The sequence below is a fragment of the Triturus cristatus genome, chromosome 8 (assembly GCF_964204655.1).
Source record: "Triturus cristatus chromosome 8, aTriCri1.1, whole genome shotgun sequence".
In the NCBI taxonomy this organism is placed as follows: domain Eukaryota; kingdom Metazoa; phylum Chordata; class Amphibia; order Caudata; family Salamandridae; genus Triturus; species Triturus cristatus.
In genome coordinates this window covers 728,114,427-728,135,700 of record NC_140591.1, presented here as the reverse complement: position 1 = coordinate 728,135,700, position 21,274 = coordinate 728,114,427, and positions in this window count along the sequence as shown.

Genomic DNA, 21,274 nt, shown 5'->3' with positions numbered 1-21,274 from the left:
TCTCTCAAGTACTGAAGTATTTTATCTCTTCAGCCCTTTGCTCGTAAACCATTGACATTCCAGGTTAAAATCTGAATGGACATGTCTGTTTTTTTTTTGTTTGTTTTTTTAATTAACACTAAGGATCTTAAGGATTTTTTTTGTTTTTTTCCCACATGCTCCCCACCCTGTGCACCCCGTCCACCCCGTCCACCCCCCACCCATCTTACCCTGGAGAACCCACCCCTGCTTCTTCTCTTTGGACATGATGTCAGTCCAAGTCATCTTTGCTCCGACTCCCCTCAGCCCCATTTTTTATAATCCTGTTTTACAATATAAACCATCAAGTGGATATCCCCATTGCCTTAAATACAACATTACTTCCTTACATCCTCCCCACTGCCCTTTATACTTTCCAACAGGTCATCTGCTTCCTTTATATTTCTGACCATATACATTTTGTTGTCATACATGATACGTAAAGATGCGGGGAATTTTAATTGGACATTGGCCCCAACTTTCTTAAAGTCATCCATACGTCTTCCTAACTCCCATTGTCTATCCAAAGTCGCTCTTGATAAATCTGACCTTATTTCAAAAGAGAAATCGGGGCCTTTTAGGAACTTAAGTTTTAATGCCGATAACAAGATTTTCTCTTTAATTGCATATGTCTGGAAGTTTATGAGGATTTTTCTCGGTTTTGTTCTTCCTGGATTTTTTCTAAAGGGGTCCCTGTGTACTCTGTTTATCTTTAGCAATTTCTTCCTCACTCTCCTCTATCTGAATTGCAGATTTTATGATCGCTACCACGAACGATTTCAGATCTCCTCTTTCTTTTTCTTCCGGTACATTTAATAGTCTCAGATAATTTTTTCTCAAGTTTTTTTCAAGTGGTTCCACTTTCTCCTGTAAGCCTTGTTCGTCCTTACGCAGTATCCGGATTTCCGCTCTACTGCTGGCGAGATCCTTTTTTAGTTCCTCTACTGAACTTTCAAAGATTTCTGTTCGGTTGGATAGTGCATCTAATTTTTTGTCCAGAGTCTCACAGAAGCCCCGTATTTCCCGCTGATCTGTCTCTGATACCGAGAAACCATTCTTGATCTCTGTGGTTAATTTCCTTATCATTGCCTCTAAAGAGCAGGGTATTGGATCAACTAAATCTCTGACCCCGGGTGTAGTTGTGTTGCTAATTATATTTTTATTCAGTAAGCCCAGGCTAACTGAAGTTTCTGCTGTGTCCTTCCCACCGCTACTACCCTCCAAATCTACCCTTTCTTTAATAACTTGAGATTCCTGAGTACTACACCCCTCGCTCCTGTTAACCTGATAAACTTTCTCCATATTGGCAACCATGAGATCTACTACGGTTTTTTGGTTCTCATTGTTCTTATTTTCCCCGTCACCTTTCTGTCCTTCTACCTCCATTAAGGATGGTCTTTTTAATTTAAGGACAGACGGTTGAATTTTAAAAAAAGAACGCAGAGATGGAGTAAATTTCAGCTTAGGGTCTATAGGCTCTACTTTTATCTTTTGTGTTCTACCTATTTTTTTTACTTCTAGTCTTTGTCTCTCCCTATATGGGGGCTTTTGTGATTCTTTTACTGTCCCTTCGTAGGAGACTAATTGAACCTGCCCTTTGCTGTCTTTAACACTTCCAGGTAACTCCTCTCTTTCGTCTTGAGGCTCTTGACACTCTTGGAGCCCTCCTATTATTTGCTCTTTGGGGTTCCCGTCCAAACAACCCCCCATCTTTGCCCCCCTACCTCTTGAAATTTGCGGTCCTTGGCGTCCTTTGTCAGGCTGTATCTCCAAAAAACTAGCGTCTAAACCCCCAGGATGTGCAGGAACAGCGCATGTACTGACGCTGCCTACACTCCCCCGGAGGGGACCTCGTGCTGCTGCCCTGCGGCTCTTCCTGAGCTCCAGGGCGGCTGTAGTGCAGCACGGACCGGTAGGGGAGGAAAAACAGCTCGGGGTCGAAATCCGTTGGACAGGAGGGATTTCAGCTTCCGAGCACATCGAAGTAAGAAGCGGTAAGCACACTATGCGTACTTAATCTGTATCCAGCATATATTCACAAAAATTGAACAGGATTAGCGTAGTTATAATTCTGATTTCCTTACTATATGGGGCTGAGAGCTTTTTAGAGCTGCGACTGGTGTTCTACGCGGCCGCCATGTTCTCCTTTTATGTCTGTGCTCATTTACCTACTTCGGCAGCAGACGGGATGACTTATCATCACATTCCATTGTCATATGCAATTTCATGTTGTATGCTACTTAGCTTATTATATAGAAAGGAACGCTTTGAGTATTACTTTTCTAAATATGACATGATTCTTTCAAAAGTACACCTTAGAAAAGACTGAATTCACACCCACAGGCAAAAGATCAAGACACTGCATGGTATTTCTTTAGATCACCAACTATTATAGACACCGTAAAGAAGATGAAAACAATTTGGCCTGTTTGATGAGACCATTAGAAAAAAACATTCATTATGTCACTAGAGGGATAGAGAACTCATATTTTTCATAGTAAAGACACAGATGATGTTTATAAGAAGGTTTGGAGGAAAGAAAAAGATTAATACTAAAAGAAAATGGTTTATCCAAAATTAGAATTAGACAGATGACAAAAAGGCAAATTATGTGTTTACAAAAGAAGAAATCAATTTAGAAATAGACACATAGGGATTAGTAGTTGTGAACACACCTTTGAGGTTTTGAGAGTACCAGTTCAAATTCTTGCAGGGGAAAAGGCTGTTGTTTCAGGGATGTACTTTGCTTGAGGAAAAGATGCTTATCTCCATTTACCAGCTGAGGGTATTTGCTATTTAGCTTTATTGTTTCCTAAAGTAAACCATATAAATGATATAAATGCTTTAACTATGACACCATCTCATAGACATGAATGCAGTGTTTATGATGGTACACAGCAAGTAGGAAACATTTTTGGAGCTATCATACCACCGGTAGGAGTAGTTTTAAATGATGAAAAGATTAGAAATATTAAAAAGCTGTCAACATTAGTGGATATGGATATATTAGCAATTAGTACATCTTGTGCTTTGCTTGCTGTCAACACTGAATTAGTGGCTATTAGATCAAGGGTTTTACAATACTGATTAGCCGTAGGCATTTTACTGGCACAAAAAGGCAAAGTTTGCAAGATGTTGAAAGCTCAGCATTGTTGCTCATACAAACCTGATGAGAGTAAGAAGATAAAAGAACGTTCAAGGAACATTTCTGATTTTAAACCTGAGCTACAACGAATATAAACTACTAGTACATTAGAGTATTTTGGCAAATGAGCTTCTGCTATTGATAATTAGTTTGCAACCATAGGAGGAGGAGATTTTACAGTCATTTTTGAACCTACACTTATTTTAGGTGCTGGTTTGTTAACCCTACTTGCTGTATATAAAATAGTTTAATGTTGTCAAGACAGAAGGAAGAATAAGCAAAGAAACAGAGAATTAAGGAGAGATTTAGAACTGGAAGAGAAAAGGAACAGGGAATACAAACAACTGAGGCACTTGTAAAACCTAAAAGGGAAAAAGAAGGCTCATCAGAGAGAGAGAGTGTACTTTATAGATTAATTTGTGAATAACTTATGATGGTTTTGTAACCATCAGAGGGGGAGTCTCCTAACGTGAATTTAATTATTTACTGAGTGCTTTATTAAACTTTCAAAAGTGCAGTATTTAAGTTAAATATGGAAAATGCAAACATTGTAGTAGGCAACCATACTTAGAACCTATAGGACTGTAACCTAGTAATAAGATCTGAATTTTATTTTTAGTTGACATCTGTAATGACCTCATGTTTTACTGTAAATGCCCTTATAACTGAAATGCCTGTTTTTCAATTTAACCGACAATTATGTAAGATCTTTTTCTTCTCTTTGCTGCAGAGGTAGCATTTTTGAAAACAACTGTTTATTGGTTAATGAATAGACATTTGTGGTATTAGATGACTGATGGTGAGGTTCAAACCATAAAACATGTAGATAACAGAGAGGATAATTCATAGGAAGACGATATTACAAAAAAGAAAGGGTGTGCCCTCAACATTCAAGGACGTGGTTGAAAGACGATTGTACTCTGGTGAGAAGATGGGGAGTAGACCTATTCCCAGGATGGTGCTGAGATCTTGTTCGTCGACGTTGACAAAGAAAAGAATCCTAACCCGAAAAGATATCTCTGGGTGTATTTTTCGAATTTAGTCTCCGACCTGTACCACTTGAATTATGTGCCATTAATTCGGAAAACTCAAGCTCTGCTGTTGCGCTGGAGCTCTCTTCCCATTTCGAGTTTTAGGGAGAGTTGCACTTATTAAAATGTCAGTCTTACCTCTTTTTAATTTTTTATGTTCGACTATTCCATGCACTTTGTCAAGCTTGTTTTTTACTAAAATAGAGTCAATGTTTACCCATTCTCTATGGGCAAAGAAATCTTCATGCATTGCACTAAGCACCTTATACGAGAAGGAGGAACAAGGAGGACTAGCGCTTCCAAATCTCAAGGATTACTATTATGCATATTTTGCACAATATTTATCGAGATTTAAGCCTCCTCCACAAGTAAATTTTTTATTAATAGATTTATGGATCTTATGCTTAAAGAAAATCAGATTCAATCACCGCTTGCAATTTTTAAATCCCCTAAACTGGTTAGGTACAAGTGCCTCCATTGGGTATTCAAAAAACGACAAGCACTGTTTAAGAGATATTCTATCCCGGCCATTAAATCAGGTTTTCTTTTGGCTGGGATATTCCCCTTAGCCGGGATCGCATCCTCTACCGAACTTACGTTAAAATGGGCTATGATAGGATTCCGCCAAGTAGGTGATTTTATGCAAAATGGTCAATGGTTATCGAAGCATGAAATTTTACAACCTCCGAATGATTTTTTTCTATTGGGATCTTATAACATGTTATACAAATTCTTCTCAGATTTAGATATTTCCCAATTGAATAGGTCAAGCCAGTTAGTCAATGATCTACTATTAGTAGCATCTGACAGGAAACCTGGTGAATGGAAACAATGCTTAACCTCGGTTAAGAGTTTGGATCTTGCACAGAAAGCAATCAAAAAATGGTCTGATCAGGAGGATGTTGAAATTTCTAAGAATGTTTGGATGACGATTAATAGATTACATTTTAACACACTTAGAGGTGCAAATTGGCGTAGGATGCTTTTTTCAGTAAATGGCTAGTATATCGCACACCTTCTGTTTTATAGAAAATGTACCCTAATTCTTCATTCATTGTTTCAGATGTATTAGTCACCCGGCAGCTAATTGGACCCATACTATGTTACAGTGCTAAAATATTCAAATATTTTGGGAAGATGTCTTTGGTTTTCTTGCAATTGAATGTGATTTACAAAGATATGATAAACTGATCCTTATTGGTTATGACCCAGATCTTCTACTCCCAGACCAGATGGTCAAACTGGTATATATCGCAATGGCAGTAGCTAGATCCCTTTTATTACAGATATGGCGAACAGATTTAGTCCCCTTACTAATGGAATGGGTCAATAAGATGCAGGCCGTTAAGCGAAGCGAACGCATATACGCTATGAGAATAGGGGGTCTCAAAAAATTCACGAATATATGGTCTTCCTATTTTGACTAAAAAGTTTTGGGATCCATCATTATTATCATCCTGATATAAATTGGTGTCGCAAGAACCAGTGAGTTTGGAGGTAGGACTGGGTCTAGTTTTATGTACATGGACATATATCCTTGGGGGATTATATCGGCGGTTGAGCCCTGGTTTTAGTGATCCTTTCCTAAATCTTGATGTATTTTACTTCTTGTATATGCAATGTGTTTTGAATTTCGTGTTGATATTTTTTATTTTTTCATGTATCAGATGTGTAAAGGTAATTTGCTTTTGGACTTCAATAAAAAAATAAAAAGGGAAAAAAAATTACGAAGAAAAGAAAATTTATGTTACAAACTTAGAAATCATGCTTTATATTAGTGCATGTTCCTAGCTTAGACTCACAACCTCTTTCCACAGATGCACATTAGACGTGTTTCCTTTTTCCTGACTGTCTGACAGGAGACTCTGTACTGAGCTATCTGGACATCTCTTTATGAGTAGTCTTAGTTTTTTGCTTGAATTTCTGCTATTTTAGCTGAAAATACCATGCATCTTTTCCTTCTAAAACTATGCTTGTGCTCGATTCTCTCGTCAGAACCCTTCATGGGTTTCTCTACCAACACCTTTATCCCTTTTTCACATTTATCTTGTCTCAGCTTAGAAAAGGGATGCTTCTTAAAGAAAACCACTTGTTATATTTACTTTTTTAATGCTTATTCTGATTATTGAATCACTTCATTTTCTTATTAATTATCTGACCGTTAACCTTTGCTGATGATAAGTGGAGATTAATACTTTAGTAAAAAAATTAATTACAAAAAGATCAAATAAAACCCTTTCACTCAACTAAATTCTCTTTATTGACTGAACTAATATAATTATAATTGGTTATGCTTTATGCTGAGATTTAATATGAAGTCTCAGCTGCCAACAAAGATCCGTCGACCTGAGACTATGTGCAAGGTTCTTGGCGAGGAGTAAATGACGGCGGAACAACGAGCTCCAGCAACACTAAGGGCTTCTTTTAATGTTTAATCGATGGGTTACTCTGTCACAAATATGATGGATATACCATGCACTTTACTACAATTGCCATGAGATATACTACAGTTTTGATAAATTAGAGTGACTATCTGTCAAATGTGTCCTAAGACTTGGAATTGACTGCAGTGGTTTGAAAGAAGAGAGGACCTAACTCAAAATCTGGCCCTCTAGTTGCTGAAAAGATAGGATATACCAAACAGTAATGTAAGATTTTCAATTTTAACTGTAACTACACAGTGTACCTTGTCATAATCTCCCTATATGAGTTCTTAACTGTAATCTTTTGTGTTTATTGTTGCTGTAAGCTCGCTCTGCATGCTACTACTCAGCAGTAGTGGGAGCAGGTTGAAAAAATGGGGTAGGCCTAACTCAAAAGCTGCTCATCTAAATGGTTATAAGGCAGGATATACGCAGTACTTTTTGGACTGAGTGGCACAGCAGCTGTGCAATTGCATCTCAACGGCAATAAAATGGTTGGTTGATGCAAGTGTACTGAGCTGTCAGACAGGATGGCTGGGGTTGAAAACTCTTCTTTGTTACGTGAAGTTTCCTATACACCTTAATTTTCCTTGTTTTTATTTTTAGTGTCGTGAATTCAGAATATTTTCTCTGATTCCCTCACTGAGAGGGTCATTAGGATCGCCACCGCCCATATGGTGGTGGTGATCCACCTGCCAAAAACCACTGCCCGCATAGCAATTCCCCCCGCCACATTACCATCGCGGGGGGACCCCGGCAGACAGAAAGACCGTCTGCCGGATTTCCGCTGGTAGGCAATCCGCCGGATTGCCTACCGGGCGGAAAAGCTGTTAATATGGTGGCGGTGTCTGGTAGACACCGCCATCCATATTAGAATGCAGGCGGGGACATGCCTTTCCCATGGAAAGGCAGGCAGTTCTCGCCATTGAGGGCCCGTAGCGGGCCCCCAGGGATTTTGGGTGTGGGGGGTGCACATGGGGGGTACCTATGGTACCCCCCTGCAGTTCCATGCACAACATGGCAGGCACCGCGCGGTGCCTGCCACGTTGTGCATGGAACAGCACGACATGCCTTCTTGGCATTGCGGCAGGCGGGGCTGAGAGCACCGCCCGCCGCAATGTCAAGAATTCAGGATGCGCCCGCCAGTGTGGCAGGTGCATCCTAATGTCACCAACGGGACCCCCGCACCAATGGCGGGCGGTCCCATTCTACAATAGAATGGCGGGCGGACAAAGTCTGCACACATCCTAATGGTGCCCTGAGTCTTTATAAGTTCTCTCTGGTTCTTCTATTTTCATGATACATGTTGTAGAACCATATCACTTGCACAATTGATCCAAGCACAGCAGCATTCTGTGTTGTGCATAAATCACGAGGTACAGTCCGACGTTAGTTAGCACTTATAACATCACATTGTGAATGTGACATGCTAGTTTCAATGCAGAATTGTAGCACAATTTCTGCTAGCAATACATTTTAGTGTTCATCGCTGCGTTAATGTGACAAAATAATTCACATTTGATGTGTGTTGGGCATTTTGAATAAGGGGCGTTTTGTGTCCTTATATTGTCCTGTGTCTCAACTTTTAACAAATGTGAAGGGTTGATAGATTTAGCCGAGTGATGATTAGACCTAGGGTCAAAAATACAAGACATATAATGGATCAAATTTAATTGACAAACTGTGAAGCCAAAATTCTCAAATCATGTATCAAGTTTTTGACTGCTCTTCTACGCTATGCTATAGAAAACTCGCACTTGTGGTCTTATTTTAGCAGAGTGAAATTTGAGTTTGCTGGCTAAAGGGGGACAAAAGAGTCGATAACTCACCTGATGGAAGGGCATATAAATTGCTCAGTAAGATAAAAGGCATTATCAGTTGCTGTGAGTCGGTGTCGGTTCCCCTAGATTGCGGAGAAGAGGGACGTCCACTTATCTGCTTTCCTAAGGCCGTTGAAATGCAGACTTTGGGTAGACTTTGGGGTGAGACGTATTTTGTGCTTAGAAGACACAGCTTATATTTTAGTTGTTTTACTTGACATTGAGTCCTAACATCCTTCGAGCATTCCAGTTGATCAGTAGGTCAGATTAAAAGGGTTTGCACCCTAAGGGGGTGAATTGCGAACTGAGGCTAAGAATGTCCAATCCCCACCCCATTCAATTCACTTTTTTATGAAGATTTTTGACATTTCCTTGGTCTAGTTGGCATATAATCACCGTTGACCACACCAATTTTCCCCTCAGGAAACTGCAAGGGATTGAGTGCTAAGGTGATTGGGGATTATGCTAATGTAAAAAGGTGCTGGCTGTCAATGAATGCTCTTGTTATATAATCCATGTAAAAGCTTACTTGTGCCTCTTAGACCTTTCAGACTCCTCACAGTAGCAGGGTGATTGGAGGCAACCCTTTAATACCTCTTGGGGATGGGGGAGTGCTAGAAAATGTATGTTTGAATGCTAAGGAGACTGGACTTTTGTGATATGGACATTATTGTGTTACCAATGCAAAGTGAGGCTGGACCTCACTCCATTCTCATTCTGGAATCCATGCTCATGTTTCCTGGTGATTATTGGACCTTTCGGCCCTCCTGTAGTATTGAGATTTTTGAGCTAATCTCAAATCTGCCTACCTGGGCTCCTGAAGAGCTTCCATTACCAAGATATGGCTGGATGTGGCCAAATGCCAGGATGAGCTGGGCTGACTCCATTCAAATGTATTTCTTTTTCCATAGTATCTAATGGTCCATCAGTCCTGATTGTGAGCAGACTGGGTGTAACTCCACCCAGCTGTGCTAAGGTAGTCTAAAGGTACATTAGACTACAGAGCAGTAATGCAGACTGAAGCCAGCAGGAATCAGCCCCCCAAATCTGTTCAACTTTTTTTTCTCATGATGACTAGAGAGATTACATGGGTACCCATGATATTTATGAATCCCCTAAAGTTGTAGGGTACTCCTTAGAATTGAGAGTAATCATGATTCGCTAACCCTCATTTCTCAGCACGTCCTTTTGTTCTAATCCTTATCTGTGCCCCTCATTTTGGGAGGCAAGGGCACTGTATGAATTGACCATCATAAAGATGAAAAGACCTTTGTTACATTGGGTTCAAAAGCCATTTGTTCCAGCCCATCAGATCAAGACCTAGCTAGACAAGATCTGAACAAAATAGGTAGCCTGGAAGCAATGCCAACATTCACACCTTTTACAGAAAGATGCAGGTTGTCACCCATCCCTTGAAGTCTGTGCTTTGCATTGTGAAGCAGAAACTGTCTGGGTGGAAACTGTAACCTTTGAGTGGTAGGTTCAAATGGAGATCATTCAGATGGAGCTATTGCCCAGTAGACATATGCTCTCTGCTGTGATTCATCCTCCCCATATGGTTTGAGGCTAATTTTAAATGTGACTAGGCAGTTGGTTTGGATCACCTGCCCCCAGGACTGTATTAGCTGACCTCTCCACCATTCTCACTGGTCCATAAGGACATTGGGCCCGATTCACAGAACTAACTTAAGACAAAATCCTAAACTTACTACCATTTTGGTATTCACAGAAGGCACTTACTCATTTTAGTATTCACAGAAGTTAGGAGTCCTAACTTTAGGACTCCAAAATGCCTTCTGAGAATACCGAAAGTCTTAAAGTTAGGATTTTTCTCAGTTTAGGAGTAGTAAAGTTAGGACTCCTAACTTTTGGACTCCTAAATGCCTTCTGTGAATACCGAAAGTTTTAAAGTTAAGATTTTTCTCAGTTTAGGAGTAGTAAAGTTAGGAGTCCTAACTTTAGGACTCCTAAATGCCTTCTGTGGATACCGAAAGTCTTAAAGTTAGGATTTTTCTCAGTTTAGGAGTAACTTTACTACTCCTAAACTGAGAAAAATCCTAACTTTAAGACTTTCGGTATCCACAGAAGACGTGAGAAAGAGGAGATGTGTATCCCTCGTCCATGGAGTCTGTATTGTATGTAATAAATATTGCAACAATACATGTATGAGAATTAAAAGTTGTGAATGAGCTAAAGGGGAAGGGTTTGCATGACAATAGGAATTTTAATAAAAATGAATATGTCAGCATGGTATGATGAAAAACTCTCCTGTCCCCGTCCAATCATATTCCGTATTTCATCAATATTTGCAACTTTTGAGGGTGGGACATGTAGAAATAAAGTCTATAACTAGATTGACTTAAGTTAATTAGATACACATCGATGCTGAGAGAGAAAGAGAGACGAGAGCTGCTAGAAGAAAAAAAGAGAGAGCAGACTGGGAAGATTCAGTTTCAAATGAGAGCCAGATGAGATTCGACGATTCCGGAAGAACATCAAGGAGGGATAGAGTGTAAGAGAAGGAGGCGCCCAGGTGCGTTGGGTTTATAGAGCAGTCCAGTAAGTATCTGCCCTGTCCTGTCTAATGGTCCTTCAGTCCTGATTGTGGGCAGACTGGGTGTAACTCCACCCAGCTGTGCTAAGGTAGTCTAAAGGTACATTAGACTATGGAGCAGTGATGCAGACTAATGCCAGCAGGAATCAGCTCCCCAAATCCGTTCAACTTTTTTAACAGGGCCCGTTGTCCAAAAATATATGGATAACCGTCACACCCCAGAAGATATACGATGGTTTATATTGGAAAAAATACAACATAAACCAGGGACCAATACTGAAGCCATCAGGAAATGGAGGGAGGTCTATTGGATTATCTTGCTTGGTACTGCCACCCGGGGACTCAACTTGGAGATCCCCTGGCACCAACCTATCAAGTTCAATGACTAAGGCTTTTAGCAATATTACCTCTTGGGACATTTCTGTTTTGGACATGAGGACCTAGTTGAAACTATTTCAACATTCAAGTAAGTGTCCAAAACTGATTTATATGTCTCCTTTGAATAATACCCCCCTTTTTTCGACATTCACTCGATCTAGCTGTGACAATTCAAATTTATGCTCTTGACAATACATTGTCCTTTAATGTACTTTGCGAACATCCTAGTTCTTCCAGCATGGCCGCCAGGCTTGGAAGTCATGTTGCTGCATGCTCTGTTACACCGGGTACGTGTAGCTCTTAACCCGTATTTTTAAATGACCACGTGTCTACAATAAAATAACATGTTCCCTTTGCACTATCCTCTATGTGCCCCCTCCCCATCTTCCCTATTTTTCTTTCGAGATGTACTTTAATTAGTTGTTTCAATTTAAATTTATGCCACTGATAATATATCGTTTTTCATTCCCTTCGCGATAACGCCAATACCTCCAACATGGCCGCCAGGCTTGGCCGTCATGTTGTTGCACGTTAAGTTCCATCGGTTTCGTGCAACATAGCAGCAGCATTTTCACTTCTGGTCCCCATTGTGGATTTATCCGGTTTTCACTGGCGCTTTACCAAGCAACGCCGGCTGCCGGTTGATATGCGTCCTGTATCTAGGATCAGGTGAGTTTTATCTTAGGGGCCGACGGTGTAGCGTTTATCAATTTTCACGGTGGCTATAGTGCGAATCCATTGTGCACGGATGCAATTTGAGACCGCTGCTTGCCTTTTTGTATTTAAGCCATACCTCTTTGCAATCAGAGACCCAGGCACAGCATTCTATGGGAGCAATAGGCACTTGCATCATGATACTATACAATGCCGCTTTTAATTCAGGTTACTTTAGAAATAATTGGCATTTCCATCAAGACACTACATAATGCCGCTTTAAATTCAGGTCACCTATAAATGTATTGTAAAGTGGGACCTTGCTTTTTCTGCAACAGGGACACTAATGGCAGTCTAATAATTAGCTACACATCTTATTAAGTTAAAACAAAGTATAGAAGTTATCAGTCTCCTATCTCTTTGACTGCTGCTTTTCCCATACAGTTCCAAACATTATCGTTTCAGATCAACAAACTGCTTGCAGAGAGTTCACCTGTCTAAAGTTCAACCATCCTATTTATCCTAAACATCTCTGCCTGTGGAACGGTAAGACATTATAGGGAATTTAGTAAACTTCAATTTACTGACCGCTTTTTGAGTAAAACCACTAACCTCGTTTCCGTTTTCCTTAATACACATGACTTTCTGTTTTAACAACAGAGCCTCGCAGTCTCCTCTGTACCAACACTGTATAAACTGGAATATTATTTTCACCCGGCACACATGAAGTAAAGCCCTCTGGTTTTCCTAATTAAGGTAATTTCCTTAGCCATTAGCCCACATTAAAATATTGCATCGTGATAGGTATTACTATAGAGTTAGCTACATTAATTTTTATATATTTACACAGGCGATGCAAATTATACTAAGCTTTCATCTATATTACCACCTGAAACTTCTGAGCTCCACTGAACACAGTTCCAGATAGGTATTTAACCTATATAATAGTAAAATCATTCTGTGAAAATAGTTTTCTTGGGCTCCACATATTCTATACGAATTCTATTGTACACATTTCTTTTCACCGTGGTGTTATCCCAAGGCATTATGGATTTTACCATTTGAACTCTTACTACCCTGTTTCTTACATGGTTCACAACTCCTGGATCTTCTCTCTAGGATCTTCCTAGTTCTATCATTTAATATATCCTTATTGCCATGTTATGTATATTTTTAATGCTTAGGTTTGGGCATTGAAACCTAGTCCCGCTGTTGTTTCTTATCTTTTCAGGTCCTACTGAGACGGAACCCTGAAGAAGTCAATGCCGAAACGCGCGTTGTGCTAACCTACCGCCAGTTTCATCATTCTATTGTGTCAATTGTCCATACAGGATAGCTGAAAAATATAGTTTACAACGATTGATATGAATTGTCAGATTCCAAAAAATCTGAGTTTATAATCCAAGATACATCTCAGTTATGTAAATCTATTGAATTTTCTCACATTTCTCCTGACATCTGTACTGTACTAAACCTTTATGCATGTAAACAATTTCTATTGATGACAAATGAATGTATTTTAAACAAAAACATTTTTTTTTTAAAGTTTATATTAAAAAAACACACATATATGTTTATATACAATAAATTCAATAATATCAAAAGTTCGGTATATCTGTTCTATTTGGTGTTCATTACGTATCTGTTTTTTCTGGCCAAACTAGCATATTTTTCATTGCCTCGACTTAGGCTTGTTTATTTGAATTGTTTCTGCCCTGTCCTGATCCTGTCCTATAGTTCTTTGTCGCCTGATTCTAATTCAGGGGACCCCCACCAGTCTTTTGGCCAGAGGGGTGGTTTTTCAGTTGTTCTATTAGGTAATTATCACTCTGTTTCAGAATTAGCATATTTCTTTGCAAATGTATTTTATTGATGTGCCTTTTGTCTCTACATCTATCCACTCTCTTTGCATTTGATTTTGTTGAATGAAATTCTGTCAATGAATGTATTTGCTAAATGAGTTTTCCTCTCCCATGTGAAGAATGATGGAGTTTTCACTGTGAATCTGCATTAACGAGCGATCAACTTATGACTGAAATCTTAGATGAAGCTTATGAATCTTACCCAGAGTCTGTGGTTACTTATTTCACTGAGATCTGTGGATTAGTTAAATAGCTGTTAATATCCCCCTCAACTAACTCAACTAATGGTCCATTGACCAGAGGAAAGAGCGTTGATTTGTGAAGATTAGTTAGGCATTAAGTTTTATTTCAGCTATTTTTGTGTTCGCTGTGAATTGATTAATCAGAACTTAGACAAATGATAAAACTTGACCCCCCTAGCGGATTGCCCACGGAGTGTGTACGAACATTTGAGTAAATGTGTATGGGCCCTATTGAGATATCTGGTTTTGTGAATTGTTCATCCCTGTTACCAGTGTAAGCTTCAAATATATGTCCTCATTTCCACCTGAAATTTAAAGCACTAAGAGAAGTTACTTGGCAATTCAGTGAGGGTGCAGTAGTTCTTGGTTCCTGTGCTTCCAAGGACAGCAGCAATACTTGTTACTAGGTTTGCCTAACTGTCCTTGAGTCACACGGGGCCTAGAGATAAGCTGATAATAATACCATCAAAATGCTCCAAAACTGTTTAAATAAACAGGCAATGTTTAACAGCAAAATATTCGAAGAAGGTTTCAGAGAAAGTTCCAGAGAATGAAAGGTCAGGCATTCCATGAAAAGATGGCAAGGCCACTGCGCCTGATGTGTGTCCTATTGGGTTGAAGTGTTCTGTAACCTTCGAAGCGCTGTGCCACCATTATCTCCTCACAAAGGTTTTCCAAGGCACATGCGATCGAAGTTATTATATTGCGTCTTGTGGCTCTTGGCAACAATCACGCTTCCACTCTCACTTTGGCACATGGATATGCTAATGTTCACTTAAATAGAGTGCTGTACCGAGAAAGTGAGGGGAACAATAGCCTTGAAATACGTATCTAAGCTAAATGCGTCACATGCCTCAATTGGCTGGTCAGCTGGTACCAAACCCCAGAGAGACAAAACTAAACTAAACGGCTAAAGTGTTGCCATTTTCGTGTTCTTTATAATTCCTTGTAAAGCTGCCAGACAAAAGGAAAAAAAACTGCACTAAGAGGTGGTGTTTTTATATTTTTCATTTTTTATAAAATGGTCTACTCCACTTACACTCAAACATCCGAAAAGAAAATTATACACAAACACTTTTGTCAATGTTGATATGCTTAGTTATGCCATGAAACTTTTTTTTATATAATGATTTTGCTTTCTATTTACTTTAAAGGGGATAGTAAAAGTGCATTTGTAATTTATGCTAAATATTAGTGAACTGGGCGTATCTTCGTTGGCCAAGGAGTTTATCAGAATGTGGTCTTAACTGTGTTTTCTTGCACCCATAGATCTGCGATGATAAATGTTTGTCTGAAACTGGACATGCAAGGCTAGTTCAAACATGTGAGCAGGGTAACCTACTCATGTGGCATAAAGTTAAGTTTATCCTGCTATTGCCTCTGCTCTACTTGCTGGGTTTTAATCAACCACTGATGCTGCCTGTGCTGTGCCAGCCCTATGCTTGTGGCACAGAAGCTTGCTCTGCTGCTGCGTGTACTGTGACTCCTCTGTCCATGAGAACAGTGTGTGCTTGTGATGCCTTGAGAAAACGAAACAATAACACATCAAAGCAGTACAAGAGTGTACAAGCAAACTTCACTTTCCAAGCAGCCCTGGACAATCGCGGCCACTTCTTTGAAATGAAGTAGGTCTTGCATTTATAAGAGTTTGAGCTTTGGGCGTGGCTTGGCGCTCGCGAGTGATGGCGGCGCTCGAGTGAGGCTCCGGGACGGCACAGAGAGACAAGCTTGTTCCTGCTTCTCAACCATGGAGGAAAACAGCTGAAGATGCGTCGGAATATGCCCTGAATCTAATTAATATCGATGGCAGCCTTCTTTTGCCTCAGCGACGCTACAACTGCCGCCAGTAAGTTCTGACAGGCTTTTTCATGGTGACGACCGCCATCTTAGATTCCTCGAACGACGCGCGTTACATTGCGGATACCGCGCCGTCAGCTCTTAAATGGCAGTGCAGGATTCCCATATTTCAGCATAACCGAAGGTGTGGCCCCAGAGACTGTTATATCCATGTCTGAGACCCAGCATGTAATATATACGATATTTCAAATGAGACATTTCCTCACGGACCCTTAGCTAGACCAGTGATACAACACGTACGAGGACTTTTTTCTGTTACAACACAAATTTGGCTAGTTGCTTTGGGTTGCAGGGCCCTACCTGCTGTGACCACGCTACACTTACACTACAGCGGTACATCTTGTATTGAGGGCTACTATGAAAAGACTGCGACTCGCACTTGCTTCCAAATTACATTTTCACCTTCCAGTCTGTAACTGAAACCCTAGGAGAGCGCGGGGAGTTGCATTCTGGGGGCTTTTTGATAACGTAAGGTAGCCACCTCAAGCACTCTGAAGCTAAAGAAACAGTTTAACAAGGCTTCGCTTGGTTGTTCTAGAGACCTCCAGGGGGCTTCAAAGAAGTTTGAAGGGAAAAGGTATTGCGCAGGACGGTACAAGGTGACTGAGCACTGAACTTTTGTAACAGTAACCAGTGTCTTCTGTCATTAATGAACAATACCAACAGTCACTCGGTCCTTGTAAGCTAGCAATTCGAGACAGCACTGGCCAGAATATATTCATTTCGAGAGCGCCCTGGTGACTATACACATTTGAGTTGTATGGAGTTGGCTGCGTCCCCTTCATAACGTACTTAATTACCCTCATACGCCTGCTGTGCCACGTCTTGTGTTGTCCACGTTTTGACCTTTTGTACTTCGGCTGGGCTAATAATTCTACGGCCTTGTTACATGGGTAGGCTCAAGTCAATGTCGCATTTGCCCCGTTCGACCAAACTTCATATTGTGAAGAATTCCAAGGTTTTTTCTGCTTTCTCGCAATTGGAAGACTCCCTTAACACATCTGTTTCAGACACACCAATGGATCCTTCCAGACCTACGCAGGATAATTCTAAATCTAATACGAAGCGACTCAAGTCGAACTCCCTCTCACCCCCAAAGCATCCGGGGCCAGTATCCATGGAATTATTGTTAGAAGAAATAAGATCCCTGCGTCCTTTTATGGAAGAGACTAATATTAAGCTCCAGGTCCTTACAGATAATTGGTCACAAATGGAAACAAGGGTTACTTCAATTGAAAAATCTGTTCAGTCATTCCAAGAGACATCCTCTGCTGTCTCAAACCTGAAATCCCAAGTTTCGGATCTTCAGCAACACGTCGAGCAGTTGGAAAACAGAAGTAGACGCAATAATCTTCGTATTTACGGTCTAGTTGAAGGGGTTGAGGGTCTGACCCAATTACTTTCTTTAAGTCGTTCCTCCCCAAGATCCTGCATTTGCCACAGGGCAAAGCCCTCAACATCCAACGTGCCCATAGACTGGGTCGACCGCCCTCTTCTGCTTCTTCCTCACAAAGACCTAGAGGGGTCATCCTCTACTTTTTGGAATATACAGATCTCCTGATGGTATTGACAGCGGCTAAGTCTTCTCCAAATCTAACTTGGTCTGGTTCGTCCCTGTTCTTCGCACAGGACTATGCTAAGGCTACTGCCAATCGTCGTAAGGTTTTCCTGAGCTTCCGAAATGATCTACGTGCGATGGGAGCACGATATGGCCTCTATCATCCATGTCTCTTCAAAGTTACTCATAATAATCATACTACCACTTATGAAGATCCAGTGCGCTTGCAAAGCTTCATCAATGCGCACAAATCATCTGCTATGGATGCCTCTGGATCATTCTCTTCTGCCCCTGGTTGACTAGTGTTTTTATGATTTTCTTGCTGTGATTAACCTGAGTTTTTCTGACTCTTCGGATATTCACTTTGCCAGTCCTCACTGTTTATGCTTGCTGGTTGTCCCTTGTTTTATATGTTTCTCATGGTCTCATCATAATTTCCTAATTTGTCTTAATCCTTTTTTCTCCTTTTTCGTTCTACAGGAACTTTTGTTTTCGTGTTTTGATGATGTCTCCCGGTCCTTGCCTCGTTGCTCCTGGATGTGTCGCCTCACCCAAGTGGCTCCTTCCCTCCTCCACCCTTTCTCGCACCCTTCCTTTGTAGGTATGTCCCTTCTCTATTTCCTTATCTGTCTTCCCTATGCATCCGTTGCTCCTTCCTTCGATTCCTCCCCCTCTCCCTTTTCCTTGCTCTCATTTTTGTTCACATGTCTATATCTTGTCTTCCTACCTCTGGTTGGAACCCTTTGCTTGTGTAAGAGTTACATTTCCTGTTTTTCTCGGTGCATTTGTTTCTCAACCTCTTCTTTATTTCTGACTCTCTATTTCAATCTTGATACTGCTGCCTTTTATTCTCCCGTTCTTACTAATGCTCATGTTTTCGTTTACTTATTTCTTTTCTTTTACTTCAGTATATCTCCATTGGTTTCTCTTCTCTTTTTCTGTCTTCACTCCTTTTCAGGAGTCTTTCTTTCTTTAATCATGTTTTCCACATTTTATATGGCTAAGTTACTGTTATGTCATTGAATTTATTGTCATGGAATGTGAAGGGTATCAATTCTCCAATTAAGCGTCGACGGATTTTATCACACCTAGCTAAATTGAATGTTGATATTGCATTCCTCCAAGAAACGCATTTAATTGATGTAGAATCTGTTAAGCTTAAGCGTGGATGGGTGGGTGAACTGTTTTACTCACAGGGTGATGGCAAACGAAATGGTGTGGCAATCCTGTGTCGCAAGTCTCTCCCCTTTCAGGTCCTTACCCACGAATCGGATGCTTCTGGTCGGTGGGCTTTTGCCAAGCTATCACTCAGAGGTGTTCCAATTTCTTTGCTCAATGTCTATGGCCCAACCACGGGTGAACTTTCTTTTTGGGATTTCTCTCCACTCTTAACCAAATTTATGGATCACAATTTTGTTCTGGCGGGGGATTGTAATCAACCTCTTGATCCCTTTATCGATAGGATGTCTAGGGCTCCCCACATTCCCAACAGACCTCATAAGTTGTTCAGCCGTGCTATTTCGCAGCATAAAATAGGAGACTCTTGGCGCCTTTGTAATCCAAAATTACGGGAGTACACTTTTTATTCTCCCTGTCACCATTCCCAGTCACGACTCGACTACATCTTTGTCTCCCACAATCTCGCCCAATCACTTCTACACTCTGAGATAGGCCCAATACTGCTTTCTGATCATGCTCCTGTCCTTACAAGTGTTGATGTATTCCCTAAAATTACTGGCCCTAGAAGGTGGCGGTTTAACAACTCCCTCCTTGCCGATCCCAAGTTTACAACCACCTTCACCTCTTTTTTTGATGAATTTTTTCTGATTAATGATGACGTCACTCTCCCTGACCATATTATCTGGGATGCTTTCAAATCAGCTGCACGTGACTTCATTATTAGTTACGTTGCGGACAAACGCAAGACTGCGCGAAGGTTCACCAAAAACCTCCTTTCTGACATTAAGAAATTGGAACATGCATATTTTACCTCTCATTCTGCAGATAGCTTGACTGCCCTTGTTGCTGCAAAAATGAAATTTAATGAGAAGTCTACGGAGGACGCCTCCTTGTACTTGCTGAAGTCTACTGCTAAATTCTATGGGGGTAGGAACAAAGCAGGAAAGCTCTTAGCTAATTATTTGAAGATCAAGCATAATAAGTTAAATATTGAATCTGTATATGACTCTGATGATACCTTGAAGCATACGGATGTTGATATTCTTGCTGAATTTTCGCGTTTTTATGAGACTTTGTATACACCTGAAACTCAACCCTCTCCCAGCTCCCTTGCTCGTTTTTTCTCCACCATTCACACACCATCCAATTTCACCCTTGATCTTTCCTCTTTAGAATCTGACGTCACACAAAAGGAACTATTCACTGCATTGCAACATCTCAAACCCAATAAGACTCCTGGCCCTGACGGTTTCACCGTCGAATTTTACCTTCACTTTTCTAAATTGTTGATTCCACGACTGCACTCCCTTCTTCATACTTTTATTGCCCACGGTGCCTCCTCGGGGACGTTTTCCGATGCTCATATCTGCCTGATACCTAAGCCTGGGAAAGATGTAAAATACTGCAAAAACTACAGGCCCATATCTTTAGTCAATATTGACTACAAACTCTTTGCTAAAGCATTGGCGATCCGATTGGATCACCTTCTCCCCGATCTTCTAGGCGAAGAGCAATCCGGGTTTGTCAAGGGTCGGTATATCACGGATAACACTAGACTTTTATTTAACATCCTGTCGAAATCCTCCCGTTGTCAACACTCGCTTGCAGCGATTGCCCTCGATGCTGAAAAGGCGTTTGACCGGGTTGAATGGCGGTATCTCTTTCACACCCTTACTTGGTTTGGTTTTGGCCCTAGATTTATCTCTTTAGTCTCCCTGTTATACTCGCATCCCAGAGCTGCAGTCTTTGCGAATGGTCAAATTTCCTCTTATTTCGATCTAGGCCGAGGCGTTCGCCAGGGTTGCCCTTTGTCCCCCTTTCTCTTTAACCTCGCTTTAGAGCCTTTTTTATCCAGGTTGCGTCAGAATCCTGCCATCCATGGTTTCTAAATTGCAGACTCTCATATTAAACTTGCTGCTTACGCAGATGATATTTTACTCTTTCTTTCCAACCCTGCAGAATCCATCCCTGCCTTTTTGAATGAAGTCCGAAATTATTCCTCTATCTCTGGATATAAACTTAACCATGACAAATGCGAGATCCTTCCCCTGACCAAATTCACTTTCAAGCAAGAATTTCATGACTCTCAGTTTACTTGGTGTCCTTCTCATATTAAGTATCTGGGTTTATATATCACCCCCTCCATTTCGGACACTGTCTCTTTATGCATGTCCAAATGCGCGCAAAAGATTGCTGACCTCACTGCAAGGTGGCATCCTTTATACCTATCCTGGTGGGGTCGTCTCGACACTATTAAAATGATGATCTCCCCTATTATTCTTTATACGCTTTCCAATATTCCTGTACCCATTCCAACGAAATTCTTTACAAAGGTCAACTCAACGTTATCTTAATTTTTGTGGAACTCCAAAAAACCCAGAATGTCTCTTGCCAGACTTATCCGTCCTGCTTCTGAGGGTGGTGTCAATTTTCCTGACTTCCCTGCGTACCAGAAGGCCTTTTTATTACGTCAAGCTTCCCTCTGGCTACAAGACTCCACTTCCCCTTGCCCTCTATGGATTAAGGTTGAGCGCGCTCTCCTTTCTCCGTTTT